Below are 15,566 nucleotides of genomic sequence, written 5' to 3'. Positions count from 1 at the left end.
ACTTAATCTGTCTCTGAAAGAGCAATCAGTTTCTCTCTTACAATGTAAGAAAATGTTGCTAAACCTTATTTGATTTTGGGACCGCCAGTCTGATTCCACAATCTATTTTAGCTAAGCAAATCCCTCAGGATTTGCACAGAAGGGTTTATGCCTGAGATGTTTTGCCAAATAGCCTTATTTGTTTTTTAGTTCCTAGGCTCGTAGTAGCCCTGATACTGCAATGCTTATGCCTAAGATTAATTTTAAGCATGTGGCAATCTGTGTGCGTTGAACACATCAGCTGGGACTGGGAACTTGTGCTGTTTTGACTTTCACGTCATTGGTGGCAAAGCTTTGTTCGTACTTCCAGACCTCTGCTGCCTGCAGCGGAAGGGAAGGGGCCTGTGGAGATCCACAGGCTGCGCAAGTGGCCCTGCAGTTCGGTTGATAGCCCCATAAATACGTCAATCAAAAATCCTGTCCTGTTTGCTTCCCCTCAGCTGTATTGATTCTGCTGGGTGGAAAGCAGGAAGGGCTTGGGGGGTAGGGGGGAAGATAAGATTTTTTAGTACTGTTTTTAATGGTAAGTTAAGCAGCACTCTTTCTGACTTCACACAGGAAAGGGATTTGCTGAGTAAGAAAGTGCTAATTTCACATCGTTGTTTTTCACAGTAGAGCTAACTCTGTAAGTACCAAGCCCGAGAGGAACGAGAGCATAGTCAAATTAATGAAAAATAGGTTATGATGATAAATTATTCAAGTGGATAAAATTACTTAGGATTCAGAAGAAGCTGAAACTTAAGGGTCAGATCCTTTTGTGGTATAAAAAGATTCAGCTTCATCACTTTCAGGGAAACAGTGGGAACTTACATTATTCGGTTGAGAATCTGACTATGATTGGCAGCATAAGCAATCATTTAAAACTCGGTGGTGCATATTTCATCTACTTTGGGTGACAGCCATAAGGTGAATGTTTTAAATTCTGACATGGCATAGCCTTTCTTTTGAGATCTGCAGTGTAATTTTAAAGGAGATGAGATAAAAGTCATGCCTCTCCAAAGGCACCTTTTCTCTGATGTTAAAGGAAACAATGTAGAAATATGCCCACTAAATAAATCATCAGGGACTTTCAGAATAGAGCACATCTTTCTGTTTTAAAACTTGTAATACAACGCAAGATGTTCACCTTAACTCCGTTTCTTTTGTTCAGCAATTTTTCCGTACAAGGAGGCATATATATAGAGAAAGCAAGTCTGGAGAAGACACCCCATCAGAAGAGGCTCCAGTGAACAGAAATATGAAGATCTTTTGACTTATGGCACGGAGCTTCCAGAAGGTAAATCCTCATTGATCCTCCTCACATTTCCAAGGAGAGGATAGTGGAGAAAAGACTGAGGGCTGTTATTTTGCCGAAGGTGAGTGTCAGCAACATGCGAACATACCTGGGTCTGCAGAATAGCCTCTGGTTTTTTAAGTACCTTAGCCAACAGAGTAGAGGACATGTATTAATTTGGGTTCTGCTGCTTTAGGGTGAATTTTCAGTAACATTTGTCTTCATGCATGCAAACACACAGAGCAGTGTAGGGAAGCAAAGGCTGGCACAACAGGATTAAGGCTGGTGTCTGAAGTTAGAATTTGCAGCAAGTTGCATCTCTAGAAAAAGAAAATGCCCCAAACTCAAGAACTCCTGGCAAGTTCATCTACAGCACTAATTTCTGAGATTGAAATGCATCCTACCGAATAGTAGTCACTGAAGTCATAGCTACAGCTGCTAAGCCACTGCTCTGGTAAGTGGAGAGAGGAAGAAACACCTCCAGAGAGTAGTTCATGGCTTAGGCAAGATGAATCACCTGCTCTTGTCTGAGAACTGAAGGTCTACACCTCTTTTATCTTTCTGATTAGTCTAATGCCCATAGTTAGATGAGTTGAATATAGGCTTTAAATATCTGTGGCATGTAGCAGCATTAAGACACAAGTGCTCAAATTAGGCCAGCATGGTACAGCCTCCTTAACACTTTGCACAGCCATTGCTGTGGGGAGGATGCTTCTTTATCCCCAGATGACTCTCTCAAGCTTCCCCTTATGAGCAGATGTGAGCGGGAGTGACAGTTTCTCCAAAGTGAGAGTATTTTTAAATGTCAAGAAGCTTTATTTCTTAATGTGCTAAACCATATAAATTCCCCAGATAATATACCTCATAAATGAAGGGAGGCTAATTAGTGGGAAGGTAATGAGAGAGCATTTACAGAGGTTACAGCCCAAGGTCTGGTCACTGCTATGGAAAATGTGGGAAAGGGGTAAAAACTGCAGTCTGCTTTGTTCCTCTAGTACTGCAATGCATGGTTGTTAATTAACCCCAGCAAGGGCAGATTTAGAATGGCAAAATGAGGAGAAAAATGTTAAGGGACTATGAACTTTGCCTTTCCTTTCTCTCCCCTTTGCCTCCCATTGTTGTCCCTAGGCTGCCATGAGCTCCTTACTGCTACACCAACCTGTCCTTGCTTCCATAGCAGTGCTGGGGCTCCGTCCAGCTTTCCCTGCATTACAACCACACTCTGGGAAACTGTGCTTTATTCCAGGAAAAGCCAAAGGTCTATTGGAACACCTCAGAGTTCCTTTTGGCATAGGCCAGCAAGGTTACCTGGGCGCCCAACTCCTTTTTAACTGAGAGTCAATTGCCCATTTGCGAAAGCAGAAGAGAGCACTTCTTGACCTTTTAGTATTGGTAGTGTAAGTCTGTTATGGGTTTTTGAGCACTTGCATACAAAGGTATGGAGAGTTGTGTGAGGACTCAAGACAGACTGTTGAATTAGTATGCTCTCTGTGGTAGAAGCAGAAGCTATTGTACTGACTGCACGGTAAAGGATTCAAATGGCAAATTTGTGTTCTGGGTTACTTAAGCCTGAATAGAACTATAGGGTCTCATTCTAAACTCATATGAATTGATAGGATCATTCCCTTGACTTTAATTGAGCTGAGAGTTGAACCTTGAAACGAAGCCTTGGCATACCAGTAACTGAGACTTTAAAAGCATGAATTTACAGTTTGTCAAAATATCAAGGAGATACTGCTGATGAAACAACATCTATTCTGTGTACTAAATCACAATGTACTTAGTGAAACGCAGACGTCTCTTGAAAGAAAAGACCTATTGAAAACCATCCCCATGTTGAACAAGGGTCATCCATTTGCACAGCTTTTAACAGTGGCCACTTATATCTGAAAAGCTATGGGTTCTCTGGGACATGAAATCAAAATGCTTGGGGCAAATGCAACTGAAGGAACATGCGGTCAAATCAGCGCTCACTGCAAAAGAATCGTCTGTGTCTATATACTGATTGATGGAGCTGGGTGGAGAGGGAACAAAATGATGAGCTGCAGAGATGTGATGACTGAAGTATAACTGATGAGAAGTCAAATAAGATTTTAAAAAAGGAAAAGAATAGCAATAATGTCAGCTCTCACAAAAGAAAAGAAAAATACTAACAAGCAGGTGTAGCGAGAAAAGGGGCATGTTGCAAGCAACCGAATTTTATCCATCTGAAGTTGATCAGACCATTGTGGAGAAAAATCGTAGACAGAGTGCCAGGGAGGATTTTCTTCTTTGTTTCCTCTCAAAACTTAAATTTTACAGAGCTACTCTCTTCATCATTTTATTATTGGTCCAGTGTTCTTAAATATTTGCATTAATTGCACTTCACCTACCTTTGAAGTTTTCACTAGCCTAATTACCCATGGATTTTTTGTTCATGTTTAGCCTAAACTTTTCCTTCCTTTGCTTATAGTCATTACTTCTTTTTCTGTTTCCTTCTGAGACTTGGTGTAATTTCGTTCCTTCATTTACATTGTTACCTTGAAGATATTTACAGGCTGTGTTCATTTTCCTCCTGAGATTTCTCTTTTCCCCTGTATTGCACTCTTCAGTTCCTTACTTTTTTGTTCTCTTTCTCTAATTTGTATGCTCCACACCTTTTATCACTGGTACATTTCAGCATTTTGACTGATTTTACATGGGATCTTTTTCTCGTATGTTTAAGACTAATAGTTATGTAGCAGAACTGACCTTAAAATTCTGTAAGGGACATTTCCACAAGAATACTGCATAATATTCTCTCTTTTATCACAGTGCTTTGTGATTTTAATGTCCATCAGCAACCAATTTCTTGCATTGCTAAGAAAACTGCCTCAGTTGTGCAAAAAAAAAAATCTATAACCTTCATTTTTTTTCAAGTAGGATTTTATATTTTCATTGCTTTAATTTCTCACTGATGCATATCTTATTTGCTAGCTGCCCAGACTTGCACGGGTTCTGCATAACTTGTGGTAGATGTGTGAGTCTGGTGCTTGTATTTGAACAAGCAGGCAGATTCTGTGCTCTGCAATTAAAATGCAAGGATGTCATTCGATGTGCATGTCCTGCTTTGGATGCTTTTCCATTTAAGAAAGTCTAGGCCAGGTTTACAGCTATATGTAAGCACACTGATGCCTAACAGGATTTTCAGAAGTGACTAGGCAGGCTGAGTTCCTAATCCTTAATGTCCTGAGAGTGGAGAACTGAGAATCAGAAACATCTTGCTTAGCTATTTGAGATGAGGCATTGTCTTTCTGTTCTTTGCAAATGGACTGATTAAGAATATCCACAAATAAACAAGTAGATTGGATGTTTAAAATTGTAAGATTATACTTTTCCTTACAGTCTCTGGCCTCATATTTGTTTATAAAGGTTACCTAATAGAGGGACAGCTGCAATGTGAGAATGCGCCTGTGTTGACAGTACAGTGCCAGGGAAGGGGAATCTTGAGTCTGTCAGAAAAAGAAATGTGTATGGCAACACATGAGCTGGAGAAGATACAGCTCCTTTGCCCTGACCCCCTGTTGTCACTGGCTGCTGTCAACCGAAGGCTTGGGTTTCAGTGTTGTGAGAAACCTTAGGCAATCTCGCACAATGCAAGTGAGAAAATGACAGCCCTCTGATGATGCAGCTGGTTTTCCTGATCGGCGTGATTGTACGAGAGTGCTGTACTTAGTTATATCGATTTGTCTCTGGGAGCTCTTTCTGCCACATAAATCTCATCGAAAATCTTTAAAAATCTTGCCCCAGAAGGCCACTATGTTTTCTTTCTCAGTGAAAAGAAGCAGAGCCAGGAATTAATTTCTCCAAGTTTCAACTAGAACGGTCCATTTACGAGGCAGGTCCGAGTGCATCTCTATTTTACATTTTGAAACATTTAAAAACAGCATTGCACTTTATGATTAACCTTCACATCTAAGCAGTATTACAAAGAGCTGTATCTATCTCCTCTCCCTTTCTTTCTTAGTTTGAGAGGCTTGAATAAAGAAAAACACCTTTCTTTTAGATGGGAGAATTTGAAGGATCGTTGTGCTTATTGTAGTTCAAGCTTGAAGTACAATGGGGGCCACATTATAAAGATACTATTTGTGCCACTCTAGTTAAAAAGACTGATAGTGCTTCCCTGATGAAAGTTTTTTTAGAGTAACTAAAATGATTTTTTTTAAACAAATAAATATTTTACATCAAGAATCAAGTCTTTCAACTTAGCCAGAGCTAAGTATTATAGGGCTATAAATGTTTCAGTAACACTAGAAGTTTGGTAACGTTGTCATTTTTTTCCCCTCTTTAATAGCTTGGTAAATTTTTCCTTGGCTTGTTCTTGCTCTGCACAGATGCAGTGGTCTGTCCACACAACGTAATAGGAGACTGGAGACTTCATTTCTTTCTCCTCTTTTCCTCTTCTAAACAAACTAATGCCAAGACCTTTTAAGACCAATATATGCAAAAGTGTCATTTATTCATTTAAACTGTGCAGTCCAGTGCAGCTTAAATGTCATTACTGCACAGCAAACAAACCTAACTTCATAAAACCAGGGCATGGCAAGCAACATCCGATTAGACAAGCGTCCTCCTACAGGTGCAGACCCATTGGCAACAAAGGAGGGTTTTACGTTAATCCAGGAAATTAACAGGCCATCATTTTGTCATTTATTGCCAAGGGATACACCACTACATTTCTGTAGAGACAGCTTCAAAGAAGTGAGCATTGTAGCAGTCCCCCCAGGTGGAGTAAGTTTGTGGATACGGCACAAATTGTGCTAATGAATCCTGGCCCAGCGAACGTTCATGTGTTTGTGAGTTTAGTCTCCAAAGTTTCTTTGTCTAAATATTCTTATTCTGACATTATGGTAAATTATTTGAAATTGCTACGGCAAATAGATGAGAAATCTAATGCAGTAAAGCAGCAGGGTTTCTGAGGACTGGAACAGACAGTGTCTAACAGTACATGTCATAATTTTGTCACAAGTATAAGCTCTCATACCTGCAGCATACCAGCATGTGATTTTGGTAGGTATCCAGTTCCATGTATTTACTGTGCATAACTTTATCATAATTTCCAGAGTGAAATGTATAAAGAATGACTCAGAGTGATTAAGGATAACACAGACAACACATTATTTAAGAAGATTGTTCTGGTCTTTACAAGTGTGGAAGTGTTTTTTTCAAATAACAGTTCAGACTGACTGACTGGAGTTCAAATCCTTGTCCCAGAGTTGAAAATCTTGCTCTGATTTGTGCATTTTTTTTTTTTTGCATTTTATGCACCAGGATTAGTGCCTTTATTGTCAGTGACCTGCCAGACTGAATAATCATAAAATACAAAAAAGTTCAAAGTCAGTTTCTGAGCCTCCATCATGTTCTAGAAACCAATTCCATGTTTTTTTGAACTGTCTTTGGATTTCCAAGTTCCCCTTGAGCAGCTCTTGTGTGCCTGCAATATTGATGGTGCAGGTTTATGGGAGTGCTGTAAACATGTCCACTAACCCTTTATGACAGTCCAAATTATATTTCTATCAGGAACAGCATTTCTCCAGCTGACCTTCACCACTCCTTTATGTTTCCTGCACCAACCCCTTTTATCCTTAGCTGAGACAAACACAGGCAGAAGAGAGCACTAGCTGGCCACTGTTTTCATAGGAAAAAGGACTTCCTAAAGCTACTTTCTGGGCCTTACTTTCAGTGTTGGAGGAATGATATTTGTGTCTCCCTTTCCTGTATTCAGCCCTCCTACTCCCTCCCCAGATAAAATGTGCTTTATTTGCTAAGTAGCCTGGAAAGAGTTGTGGCAGCCTCTAACTCACTGCTGCCCCAGAGAGACTGTGCAGTGGGAAGGCAAACTAAGTGGAAAGTGTTTTCCCTTGAGTAATCAAAATATATTCTGGAGTTTGGATTTTCTCACTTCATCAAAATACTAGCTTCAGCTACGACAGGAGTAACTTGTGTGCTGGCATTACTGTGCACACAGTAAAGTTCTTCTGGACTTTACCAATATTTAAAAGGTACATAGTGAGTGCCCAGAACTGTGTGCATCTGTGAAGCATGAATAGTCCATTCACACTTATAGGGGCGAAACAGAGCGTGGTCTAAGTAGTGGGCTCAGCAGTGTTTCAAAAGATAAGATGGAGTAAGATGGTAAGACTGAGTAATCATTAGCATAACAGCTTTATATAGATACACACATATATATATGTATACACACACACACACATATATAATGATATATCTACATAGTTAGTATACAATGTGGTTATGAATGTATGTATGCTATCCAGATGATAAAAGAAAGGAGATGCAAGAACAAGAGCTGAATGAAAGAAAAGCTTGCCCTCCAGCTTTGGTCTGGTTGGTCTAGAGGCTGAGTACGCAGGAGGGGTGGCCAGAGATGGCTCAAACCAAGTACTGCCTGCAGCAGGGATATGACCTTCCAGTGGAGTGAGAAGGGAGACAGCTAACAGCATTTGATGATGTCTCAGCTGACATACGATTAGAGAGTTTTTTTTGATTTTGCAAGGTAATTGTTAACAGACAACACAATGAAATGCTGAAGTCTTGGCACCACGTTTTATATATTGTGATTCTTCTGCCAGACATCTCTGTTTGCATGTGGTTCTTTCATTTCATAGTTCTCAGAAGCAACATCTGAGTCCCTTTGTCTTCTGCTGCACTTCATTCTGGTAATCAAATAGTTAACCTGTACTATTTTTCAGGAATCCCATTTCACTCCTTCCAGAATCAATGATAAAATTCTGGCTGTGCAAGCAAGTGAGCCCATGGGCCAGATGGATATTTGGTATCAAAACATTTGAAAGGCTTTTTCTGCAATAAAGAGCTATATGAAGTATCTACTCTAAAGAAAAGTACCAATCTCTTTTCTCCAGGGCATTTGTAATCAATATCATATTACAGGTTGATTAAATACCAAGATATTAGAATGGTGAATCTCAAAGTGTAGCTTTGACTTTTCTGTGTTACTGAAAAACAACTGTAAAATTTGTTTAGAGAAATGTTGACAATACCAGAAAACAACAAAATCAAAATACCATCATAGTTGCTATTTCTGAACGCATGAAACTGGCAAGGGGAAAACACTCATTATTGGATTGGTATCTGGCAGATGCTGTAGATGGGCAGAATATGATAACCCTGTGGGCTAAGTATTTTGCCTGTTTACTTGTGCTTTGTGCAAGGAGATAATAGAAAGTGTGGAATAATTTCTATGCATAGCTTCTTAGACCAGTATCCAGCATGTGCATAAAAGGAGCCTCTCATAAAGCTGGTAGTGTCCACGTGAAGCCACATAGAAAGTTTGAAATCTCTTGTCTTCAGAGATTTATAGTAAGAGGTGTGTCTGGTATAAGAAACTGTCAATTTGATGCATTTGAAACTGTGACAAAAAAAGGATGAGAAAACAAACGCCATGTGAAGAGGCATGGGTAAGTCAGCCGTAATTTGGACCAATAACAGGTGGCTTGTCACTAGATTCCTTTTATCCATTCAGGCTTTTCGGTTTTGGCAGCAGATATTAAGGTCATGTCCACCTGAACATGAGTGATAAAGGCTGGGACTGGTGTGAGAAGGAGGAGGCAGAGAGAACCTGGCTCTGTACTCCCTAAAAAATTTGAGCCATCAAAATGCCCAACAGTAGCAAAACAAATGTGCATCTAGCTCTGTTTTTTGGTGCTGACAGGGATCCCTTGGTATGTGGGAGAGAAAAGTACATGAAATGAGTAACAGAGTGAAGAGTGCACCCTCTGCAAGCTGCCCATAAGCAGACGTACAGGAATGCTGTGTCAGAGATTGAGACGGGCAGTTACACCCCCACTTTCTCCTTCCCTGTCCCTACACCAGAGTAGGTGAAGAATGAAACCCTGTCAGAGAAACCAGAGTTTCCAGAGCTCTTTTCAATGTCTTGTTAATAAAGTTTAGGTTTATTCTTTGGGGACATTTTGGGGTTAATTTTATTTTATTAAAGGAGATTTGAGAGTTTGTTTGTTCTAATAAGCTGGAGCTGTAATTGGGAAATGGGTTAAGCTTGCTTCCAATTAAGATAATTGACGTGAATACCCAATTGCATCCTGAGAGAGAGAAATAAGTTTCCCAGCTGAGCTGTAGAAGAGAACAGCTTTGTCTAACAATGTAGGTAGAAGCAGATGTTTAGTAAAACATGTAAAAGCAGTCAGGATGGGATTTATTCATTTGTTTATTAATTAAGATGCATGCATGAGTGGACAGCCAGCAAAGTTCTAAGTTAAGAAAGGCAAAGTTCCAGCAGAGGGTACAAAGAAAGCTATATACAAGTGATTTAGTGATTGGTTTTGTGTGTTTTTTAGTTTTAGTTTGGAGGCTTTTTTGGGGTGGTGCTTTTTTTTTTTGGTTGGTTGGTTGTTTTTACTTTCCTAAAGGAGGAACTACCCCAAAGCTTTTTGGAAGATTCAGGTCATCATGTCCCCTTGCATACAGTTGTCTTGACTGTGTTTCACTGGTCAGAGTAAATCTCTTTCACTTAAATAAAGACACATGATAAGGTCCTATCAGACGATGAATACCTAAACAACTAGGAGTAATATATATGGGTTTGTGCACTCTGTGGCTTGCCAAAGTTAAAAAATGCATAACAAGTGCTGGAGCGATTCTGAAGTAGTGAGTGACTGAGGACTTCTGACTATGTTGATATTTGCTTTCTAATTTGTGAGGCATAAGGAAAGTGGAATGAGCTTTTCTGACTGGAAGGACAGAGATGCTTGGGGATCTGATGTGGGGACAGACAGCTGCTGAGCGCCTGTTAGTAGGTACCTTTACTTTGGAGAAAAGAAAATGTGGAGGATGGGTATTGGCTAGACATCTGGCTGTACTAAAAACAGGGAAACATGTACTAGATCTGGTAAGAAAGAGGAAAGATTTCAAAGGCTTTGGATAAGAATCCTTTTTTTTTTATGTCTGTACCTTATGCAACAAACTTAGATTTCATTTGCAGCATCAAAAGCAACAACATCCGATATTAAAATTGGAGGGACAACACTGAATTCACTTGGGTGTACATGTAGGTGATCATTTTTGCAATTTTTTTATGCAAGTACTAAGACGTTGGTTAAATTTATTGCTCTTTTCATTGGTTTCCTTGTTTGATCTGTCCTTGAAATTCAACAAGGATTGGTTAAACTTTTCTAAAGTAAGAGACTGTAGGCTTCAATGGCCTGGTTTAACTCACTTGTCTCTGTGATGACTTTGGTAGTATTAATGAGAAATTAACTGCAGGGGTGTTGTGTTCTGTGTGTTGCTTGTTGGGGGGGAGTTACTTTATACAGATAAACCTGGTAAATTAATGTCTGAGAATCAGATACGTTTTCTGGCTGAAATGCTAGCCTTTAGTTAAATTTTCTTTGTGACTGAGAAGGTCTTTGATGTAGTAAATCACATAGGAAGATAAGAAATATGGCAGATTCCTCTTTCATGTAAATAAAAGCGATAGGGTCCCTCTGTTCTGCTTCTGGCACTCAGAGTGCCAGTACATGTGGGGGGTTGCAGGGCCTGGACCACCTCTCAGCAGGTGGACAACCAGGATTGCTCCTCTTGCTGCTGCTGCTGCTAACGTCTTTGTTTAGAAGACAGAAATCTCAAGCTGATGTTTTGTCAAAAGTGGTAGGGCTGTTCTAATGCAAAAAGTATCAGAGCGAAGAGATGGAGGAACTGCAGCTTCTCTATGCTTGCACCTGCACGTGTGTGTCCTTACGGGAGGATGTGGAGGGGAAGTGGATAAATCCTCCATGTAGTTTCTGTGATTTGGTGTTCAGATAATGAGATACTGATTAAAAGTGTTTATTTTTAACTATGTAGACCTACATATTTATAGCCTTATGATCTACTATTAAGTGTCTAAAAATGCTGGTTTCTTGGGCTTTTCATACAGAAGATTTCTTCTTGACTTCCACCAAATATTTCAGGTGGATGTTTAGGCTAACTCCTCTCATCAGTTACAGAAATTACTCAGTTCTTTCATAAGACACATATGGGTCTCAGTGTTAAACTGACTGACTTTTTTGGTTCATTCTAATGCTTTTGGTGAAGTCCTGCTCTGCTGTGACCTTTCCTACTCTTTTCTTTGTCCTTGTATTTAGGAAGAAATTTAAACATGGTGGAACTTCTGGAGACACAGGCAGATCTTTTATTAAGGAAGAGTTAAAATGAGTATCTCTGGAGGTTGTTCTCCTTATGTATAAAGATATTGCAAACGACATTTGGACTCTCCATAAGTGAACTGAGCCTTTAAGTCTTTTCTGGATCTCATACTATGAAAGGCAAATGACTGAACAGTGTCATTACAAACTCTGTGAGCTTTATGTGCTTCAAGGAAGGTATTCCACTTCGACAAAGCTCCTGCTGACTTCCCGGGAAACCCTGGCTGGTCAAAATTTGGCTTACGATCATAGACTAATATCATACTCATAGTAACCATCAGTCAATGATGCCTTCTGAAACTATAGCACTCTTTTGGAAGGTCTCAGTGATCACAGAACAGTGATCCTACTGCTCTTAAAGCAAGTTGCAAGCCAGACACTTACAAATGGCATTTGAAAAACTGAGCCAATTTACCCCTGTGTCTTAAACTGATTGTAAAATCTTTTCGAAGGCTTATCTTTATGATAGCTTGGTAAATACAAACCATAGATTGAGAGAATTAGGAGGAAAAAAAACCCAACTTAGAAAAAACAATTTATTAAGTAGTATCATATAAATAACTTGTTACAAAAATCAATTTGCAAAAAGGCAAATTCACTCTGTGAGAAATTGTTGTTCAAATCGGTTTCTCATTAAATCCTTAAATGTCATTTCCCCCTGCCCCCCACCCCCAAAAAAGAAGCCAGTACAGTGAACAGGAAATATAAGGGAGGAAGTGCACACTTGCCATCTGACCACAACAAATTGCCCATCCACACTGCAGAAGAGATAATCATTCCAGCATGGGTCCCTGTGCTTCCCAGGGAAGCTTCCAGGTGTAAATCTCTTGGGTGTTAATAATCTTATCGCCTGCAAATGTCCCTCTGTGCTGAGCAGTGACCAGATCCATCAGATGCTGAGGCTCCCTTGGCACAACCAGGGGATGACATCGCGAGAGACTGTGGTGTGCCTGGAGCATGCCAGCAAGTAAATCTTCTCAGGTGGCGGCATCAGTTTCGATTTATGCTTGGAAGTATTTTTAATTAAAAAAAATCAATACCGAAAAGCACTTACTTTCTTCAAAAATCACAAATCGCAATAGGAGTTTGCCAGATTGATTCTGCTTAGTAACACAGTTAAGATGCACATAGCATTTATTATAAGGCCCTTCTTTTAAGTTTAATTTTTCAAAGCAATGAAAGTAATCACAGAATTAAAACAGTACAGTGATTCTGAAGAGTTTTTTTATGTGTCAAAATCCAGAACAATTTTGTGTTTGCAGTGTTGGTTTTTGTTGTGTTCACCTGAATACTTAATAATTCTATACATTTGTTTCTTTAATAAACACTAAAGTAATAGATTGTAGAAAACTAAAAGCTTATAGAAAGTGTCTTCAGGTTTATTTACATAAATAGTGCAGTTTCATAGGAAAGGTCAAAAGCCCGTGGGAGTGGAAAGGATTTCTCTATATGCTGGACTTATGCCTTATTTGTCAAATCGACTTTGTGGAAGGACAAATTTGAAGTTAGCAGCTCCTTTTTTTTAATCTTTTTTTATTTTTTTAAGAAAGAAAAAGACACATGCAGAAAAAAAATAAGAGCAGGTTGTGTAAAAGCTCCTTTGAAATCCAGTGACTGTATGCATAATATAACAGATCTGTGGCTTTTAAGTGCCATGGGCCTGCCTGGCATGTGACTGATTACCTCCCCCCCACCTTCCATGCAAGTCACTTTCTGTTCTTCCTGAAACTCCCAGCTGTCTGGCTCTTGTACTCCCTGTAACCCCAGCCAGGGCGTTTGGACACCTACTACTGAATTTTGTGAACTGTTCGGGAAAAGTGTTCAGTGTATGACAAACACGAGTCTGGGTTGAAAAGTGTTATATTGCAAAATGATGGGCAGGATCAAGATTGTCTCAGCTGTGCCTAAACAAACTACTGAGGAGAGAGACTGACGTTAAAACACTGTGTTGGCTGCCACGTTTTCTCCCCCTCCTTCTGGAGCAATGCATGAGGCTGTAGACATTAAATATGTTTTTGTTCCTCTTCTTCCTTAGGTACAGAAGCAATCTTTAAGAAAATAAGTCTTTCTGAAGGCTAAACTGAAAATAAAAACAGTTGTGGCTTTGACATTTATTGGAGGAGGCCACTGTTTCACAGGTCTAGAGGGGCTGGGAAAAAAACCCCTGCCTTTCACAACTTATGACATAGTTCGTACTCACTGGAAGTAGCATAATGACTGTTAATTTTTCAGCTCTTATTGACAAGGGAGCTCAAGCTACAGTGTTAACTGAAACACAAATGGCAGGGGAGGGCAGCATCCAATTGGGACCGTGAGCTTCTGAAACACCTTAGTGCAACTTATAGCCAAAGGAAACATGAAGAGATTTAAAACTGGTGGTGGCAGGAAGAGCTAACATGGTGGTGTTCGCAGTTAGCTGCTCAGAATCACTGTCTGTAATTCATCCTGTAGAAAGAAGGCTGTCGAGATAGATCTGCTGCAGAGGTTTAACACATTTTAATAATAATCATGACAAAGGGACTTTCTTACTTAGAGATTTGCATGGAAATGGCCTGGATTTAATTTGCTTGGTCTGGTGATGTATTTCTTCCTATCCATGCAAATGTCCCTCTGGCTGCTGTAGGGAATCCGGGAGTGTTAGAAGTGACTATGTGCTGTTGCCTCTGCTCAACACGGATAAGTCTGATGTTGAAACATGGCCAGCTTCCAATGTTCAGTATTTCCCTTCTTTTTGTTCATACTGTACATCTGCAGACACACATTCCCAAGGCCATTTCTCCCTGCTCTACTTCTTTATGACCATTCTGCTTTTTGTGGTACTACAAATTTTCACTTACTTGTTTTTTGTGGGTGCATTTTTTTTCCTGTAACAGAGAAATGGAAATGTTGTGCCTTGTAATGCAGCCTGCTACTTCCAAAACTAGGTCATTTGAAGGTTGTCTCTCAAATTCACATTCAACAGCTAGGAAATGCCTGTCTATGGAATGATGTAAGACCTGACCATTAATGAAATAAAAAAAATCAGAACAATATATCTGTCTTAGGACAAATTTAGAAAATATTGGTGTTGGTACAGGCGAAGTGTTCCTCTTCTACTTGGAATTTTACCCAGGATTTTCTTTTTACAAGCAATGGCGATAACTTGTTTTCCTCATGGTTAGACAGCGTATCTATCAACGTCAGGTTTAGGAACAAGTTCCAGTCCTGTGGCACTGTCAGTGGAGCCCAGTGGAAACCCCCAGGTTCCTTTGTTCAGAGCTTGCTGCAAGTTTCTGCCTCACCTCTCTTCTAAGCGGCTGTCTACACAGAGAGAAGTCCAGGCACAGCTGCAGTGGAGGCATCTGCTGCTGTGTCTCCCCATACCATGGGATAGAGTTGGTTTTAACCTGAAATAATAACTCTTCTGGAGTAAAAAAATCCCTTTTCTGGAATAAAGTGGCTGTTTGGGGAGCTGAGATGGAATAGCTATACCAGAAACCTTATTCCATTTCAAGTGTAGAGATATTATTGTTCTGCAGCAGCAAGGCTGGGAACATCTTCCATGTAAACATGCCTCCATCATGTTAACTCTACTGAACTCCTTAGTATCTTTTAGTGGGTCCCCTGTTGTTAGACCAGACATTTTTCCAAATTAAAAGCCAACTGCATTGCCCATCTCTCCACCTGGTTTAGCTAAACTTCCTAATAATATTTCTTCTTCTCAAATAAGTGTGTTTGTAAGAAGAGCAGGCTTAAAACAGCCTTAAAATCCACTTCATGGCCCAGTCTAACACTTTTTTTTATCTATAAATGTCAATTCTAGCATTGTGTGAAAGCATTGTTAAATACTCACTTCTATCATCTAGCACGCCGGCATGCAACAAGGTACAAAGAAATACTACTGCAAAGTTTTGTATTCACTGCAATATGGCACTTTCAATATTTAATATGCAGTACTGATTCTATAAATTGCACTTTGTGGTACTGCCAAGCAAGAAGGAAAGACAGAATTGAACTCTTCTTGCTGTGAGAGACACTAAATCTGTCTAATTTGCAGGAAAAAATAGATGTTAAAACCT

Source organism: Mesitornis unicolor, unplaced genomic scaffold, assembly GCF_000695765.1.
Source record: "Mesitornis unicolor isolate BGI_N332 unplaced genomic scaffold, ASM69576v1 scaffold22023, whole genome shotgun sequence".
Taxonomy (NCBI): Eukaryota; Metazoa; Chordata; class Aves; order Mesitornithiformes; family Mesitornithidae; genus Mesitornis; species Mesitornis unicolor.
Note: the sequence above shows the minus strand (reverse complement) of the source record.